Below are 5,137 nucleotides of genomic sequence, written 5' to 3'. Positions count from 1 at the left end.
CTGAGCAAAGGGAAACCACATAGCGAGGTTTATGCGCATAGCGCATAATTTTGCTCAGTTCCTGGCATACAAGTTTAGTGGCTGCAGGTAGGGGTGCAGATCTGGGGCCTCATCAGCAGCACTGCCTGTATGAGGGAAGTAACTCTTAGCTGAATGAAAAGAGGGAGCCACTCCAGGCCATGTAGCAAAATAATCTATTTTTTAAAAAAAATAATTTATTTTTCTAGTAATCCTGCCTAATTTTATGTTGCAATAATAAAATGTGTGTGTGTGACTGTGCGGTGTCTAGGGCACACTACCCAACCCGTGCTGCCTGTCTCCCCCCTCTCTATGGTACCTGCAGATTTCCCCCTGTGGTGCATGGATCCCCCTCTCTATGGTGTCTGTAGTTCTACCCTGTGGTGCAGAGATCCCCCTCTCTATGGTGTCTGTAGCGCTCCCCTGCAAAAAATTCTAGCTGCAGACTGGAGCTCTGCTTTAGACAGGAAACATGTGACCTCCACTCAAAGTTTTTTTTTTAATCAACTTTAATGTAACAAACAACAGGATACTGTAGTATGGCGGTAGGCATTTTCAGCTTGTACCCAGCGTGAATTAAGCTTGCTCATGCCTTCATTCACATCATTGTAAGCAATGGAAGAGCTAAAATGGGGTTAACATTTTGACCGTAAATGAATAAATAAAAAATACCAGTACAGGCCCAGAATAACTCGCTGACCCATGACAAAAAGTATACACGGATAAGGTTACCTGCCTTTCTGTCTGTCTGCCTGCCAGTCTGTCTGTCTGTACAAAAGATAATTATCTTTATTTCAAATTGACGTGTTTTTTAAGGAATTGCAAGATACAGTTGTTTCAATGAATATCGACACTTTCAGGAGATATTATACATGCATAGTTGTTTTAAAAAAATCAAAGAATAAAGCCTACCACACTCGGTGTACCCAGGCGGTCACGCATCCAGGTACTGTTTGGGCCTGACCTTGCTTAACTTCCGAGATCAGACAGGATTGGGTGAATTCAGAGTAGTATGGCGGTAGGCATTTTCTGTTTGTACCCAGCGTGAATTAAGCTTGCTCATGCCTTCATTCACAGCTTTGTAAGCAATGGAAGAGCTAATACGGGGTTAAAATTTTTGACCGCAAATGAATAAATAAAAAATGGCAGTACAGGCCCAGAATAACTCGCTGACCCATGACAAAAAGTATACACTGATAAGGATTCCTGCCTCTCTGTCTGTCTGCCTGCCTGCCAGTCTGTCTGTCTTTACAAAAAATAGAATTATCTTTATTTCAAATTGACGTGTTTTTTAAGAAATTGCAAGATACAGTTGTTTCAATGAATATTGTCACTTTCAGGAGATATTACGCATGCATAGTTGTTTAAAAAAATAAAAGAAAGAAGCCTACCGCACTCAGTGTTCCCAGGCGGTCACGCATCCAGGTACTGTCCGGGCCCGACCCTGGTTAATTTCCGAGATCAGACGGGATCGGGTGCATTCAGAGTAGTATGGCGGTAGGCATTTTCTATTTGTACCCAGCGTGAATTAACCTTGCTCATGCCTTCATTCACAGCATTGTAAGCAGTGTAAAAGCTAAAATGGGGATAAAATTTAAACCCAAATGAATAAATAAAAAAATGCCAGTACAGACCCAGAATAACTCGCTGTCCCATGACAAAAAGTATACATGGATAAGGTTAACTGACTCTCTGTCTGTCTGTCTGCCTGCCTTCCAGTCTGTTTGTCTTTACAAAAGATAATTATCTTTATTTCAAATTGACGTGTTTTTTAAGGAATTGCAAGATACAGTTGTTTCAATGAATATTGCCACTTTCAGGAGATATTGCGCATGCATAGTTTTAAAAAATCAAAGAAAAAAGCATACCACACTCGGTGTTCCCAGGTGGTCACCCACCCAGGTACTGTCCAGGCCTGACCCTGCTTAACCTACAGAGATCAGATGGGATCGGGTGCATTCAGAGTAGTATGGCGGTAGGCATTTTCTGTTTGTACCCAGCATTAATTAAGCTTGCTCATGCCTTCATTCACAGCATTGTAAGCAGTGGAAGAGCTAAAATGGTGATAAAATTTTGATCGCAAATGAAAAAATAAAAATGCCCGTACAGGTCCAGAATAACTAACTCGCTGACCCATGACAAAAAGTATACACGGATAAGGTTACCTGCCTCTCTGTCTGTCTGCCTGCTAGTCTGTCTGTCTTTACAAAAGATAATTATCTTTATTTCAAATTGACGTGTTTTTTAAGGAATTGCAAGATACAATTGTTTCAATGAATATTTCCACTTTCAGGAGATATTACGCATGCATAGTTGTTTTAAAAAATTAAAGCAAAAAGCCTACCTCACTCGGTGTTCCCAGGTTGCCACCCATTCAGGTACTGTCCGGGCCTGACCCTGCTTAACTTCCGAGATCAGATGGGATCGGTTGCATTCAGAGTAGTATGGCGGTAGGCATTTTCTGCTTGTACCCAGCATGAATTAAGCTTGCTCATGCCTTCATTCACAGCATTGAAAGTAGTGGAAGAGCTAAAATGGGGATAACATTTTAACCCAAATGAATAAATAAAAAATGCCAGTACAGGCCCAGAATAACTCGGTGACCCATGACAAAAAGTATACACGGATAAGGTTACCTGCCTCTCTGTCTGTCTGCCTGCCAGTCTGTCTGTCTTTACAAAAGATAAATATCTTTATTTGATATTGACGTGTTTTTAAGGAATTGCAAGATACAATTGTTTCAATGAATATCGCCACTTTCAGGAGATATTACGCATGCATAGTTGTTTTAAAAAAATCAAAGAAAAAAGCCTACCGCACTCAGTGTTCCCAGGCGGTCACCCATCCAGGTATTGTCAGGGCCTGACGCTGCTTAACTTCCGAGATCAGACGGGATCGGGTGCATTCAGAGTAGTATGGCGGAATCGTTTTCTGCTTGTAGCCAGCGTGAATTAAGCTTGCTCATGCCTTCATTCACAGCTTTATAAGCAATGGAAGGGCTAATATGGGGTTAAAATTTTGACCGCAAATGAATAAATAAAAAATGCCAGTACAGGCCCAGAATAACTCACTGACCCATGACAAAAAGTATACACGGATAAGGTTACCTGCCTCTCTGTCTGTCTGCCTGCCAGTCTGTCTGTCTTTACAAAAGATAATTATCTTTATTTCAAATTGACGTGTTTTTTAAGGAATTGCAAGATACAGTTGTTTCAATGAATATCCCCACTTTCAGGAGATATTACGCATGCATAGTTGTTTTAAAAAAATCAAAGAAAAAGCCTACTGCACTCTGTGTGCACAGGAAGTCACCCATCCAGGTACTGTCCGGCCTGACCCTGCTTAACTTCCAAGATCAGACGGGATTGGGTGCATTTAGTGTAGTATGGCGGTAGGCATTTTCTGTTTGTACCAAGCGTAAATTAAGCTTGCTCATGCCTTCATTCACAGCATTGTAAGCAGTGGAAGAGCTAAAATGGGGATAACATTTTAACCCAAATGAATAAATAAAAAATGCCAGTACAGGCCCAGAATAACTCGCTGTCCCATGACAAAAAGGCCTCTCTGTCTGCCTGCCTGCCAGTCTGTTTGTCTTTACAAAAGATAATTATATTTATTTCAAATGGACGTGTTTTTTAAGGAATTGCAAGATACAATTGTTTCAATGAATATCGCCACTTTCAGGAGATATTACTCATGCATAGTTGTTTTAACAAATCAAAGAAAAGAGCCTACCGGACTCAGTTTTCCCAGGCAGTCACACATCCAGGTAATGTCTGGGCCTGACCCTGGTTAATTTCCGAGATCAGACAGGATCGGGTGCATTCAGAGTAGTATGGCGGTAGGCGTACCCAGCATGAATTAAGCTTGCTCATGCCTTCATTCACAGCATTGTAAGCAGTGGAGCAGCTAAAATGGGGAAAAAAGTTTGACCGCAAACGAATAAATAAAAAATGCCAGTACAGGCCCAGAATAACTTGCTGTCCCATGACAAAAAGTATGCACTGATAAGGTTATACGTGCCTCTCTGTCTGTCTGCCTGCCTTCCAGTCTGTCTGTCTTTACAAAAGATAATTATCTTTATTTCAAATTGACGTGTTTTTTAAGGAATTGCAAGATACAGTTGTTTCAAAGAATATCGCCACTTTCAGGAGATATTACGCATGCATAGTTGTTTTAAAAAATCTAAAGAAAAATCAAAGAAAAAAGCCTACCCGCACTCGGTGTTCCAGTTTTAAACAACTGTATTTCTATTGTTCAATTTGCTTCATTCTATTGATATCATTTGTTGAAAAGCATATCTAAATATGCTCAGTGGCTACTGATTGATAACTGTATATAAATGTATCTAAAGAATGAAGCAAATTAAATAATGGTAGTAAATTGGAATGTTGTTTAAAATTGTATTCTCTATCAGAATTATGAAAGAAAACATTTTGGATTTCATGTCCCTTTAAGTCTAGCATAGAGTAGTATTATAATGAGGAATTGCAACATAGGGTTATTTAGATCTGATTCCTCAGTATCTCTAGCTTTAAATCAGGTGAAATACAAATGTAGGGCCCGATCCGATATGCAGCGTCGCCCGCAAAAGCCTGCGACGCCAAATTTTGCACTGGTTTGGTATCCTATATACGGCGTAACATAGAAGTTACGCTCGTATATTTCACCCTTCGGCCATAGTTTCTTGACCCATAGACTGGTATAGAAAAGCCGTGCAGTTTGGTATCCAATATACAGCGTAAGGACTTAGGTAGTGAAAATGGAGAAATCTTACTCCATTTTCACCTCGCCACAAAATGCAGGCGTAGTAAGCCTTACGCTGAGTATTGGAGCCCCGTAACTTCCTAAACTGCCTGCAAAATAAAACCTAACACATAACGCATGTGCAATGTCTATCTACCTGTAAACCACAATCCCCCACCGCAAAACCTAATAAAGTGTTTAACACCTAAACCGCCGCTCCCGGACCCCACCGCCACCTACATTAAATGTATTACCCCCTAATCTAACCCCCCTACACCGCCGCCACCTATATTAAATATATTAACCCCTAATCTAATCCCCCTACACCCCCCCACCTATATTAAATATATTAACCCCTAATCTAATCCCCCTA

General features: G+C 40.7%; 7 pseudogenes; all 7 read right to left on the bottom strand.

Moving 5' to 3' along the window:
- Positions 1 to 923: 923 nt before the first annotated feature.
- On the bottom strand, positions 924 to 1,042 carry LOC128651105 (uncharacterized; annotated as a pseudogene).
- Positions 1,043 to 1,402: 360 nt separating this feature from the next.
- LOC128650916 (uncharacterized) lies at positions 1,403 to 1,521 on the bottom strand (annotated as a pseudogene).
- Positions 1,522 to 1,879: 358 nt separating this feature from the next.
- Positions 1,880 to 1,999, bottom strand: LOC128650891 (uncharacterized; annotated as a pseudogene).
- A 356-nt stretch (positions 2,000 to 2,355) lies between these two features.
- Positions 2,356 to 2,474, bottom strand: LOC128650907 (uncharacterized; annotated as a pseudogene).
- A 352-nt stretch (positions 2,475 to 2,826) lies between these two features.
- Positions 2,827 to 2,945, bottom strand: LOC128651007 (uncharacterized; annotated as a pseudogene).
- Positions 2,946 to 3,297: 352 nt separating this feature from the next.
- Positions 3,298 to 3,415, bottom strand: LOC128651059 (uncharacterized; annotated as a pseudogene).
- Positions 3,416 to 3,746: 331 nt separating this feature from the next.
- Positions 3,747 to 3,865, bottom strand: LOC128651079 (uncharacterized; annotated as a pseudogene).
- Between the last annotated feature and the right edge of the window lie 1,272 nt (positions 3,866 to 5,137).

The sequence above is a fragment of the Bombina bombina genome, chromosome 2 (assembly GCF_027579735.1).
Source record: "Bombina bombina isolate aBomBom1 chromosome 2, aBomBom1.pri, whole genome shotgun sequence".
Lineage (NCBI taxonomy): Eukaryota > Metazoa > Chordata > Amphibia > Anura > Bombinatoridae > Bombina > Bombina bombina.
The sequence above is the reverse complement of the archived record's forward strand: the minus strand, read 5'-3'. Positions and strand labels throughout refer to the sequence as shown.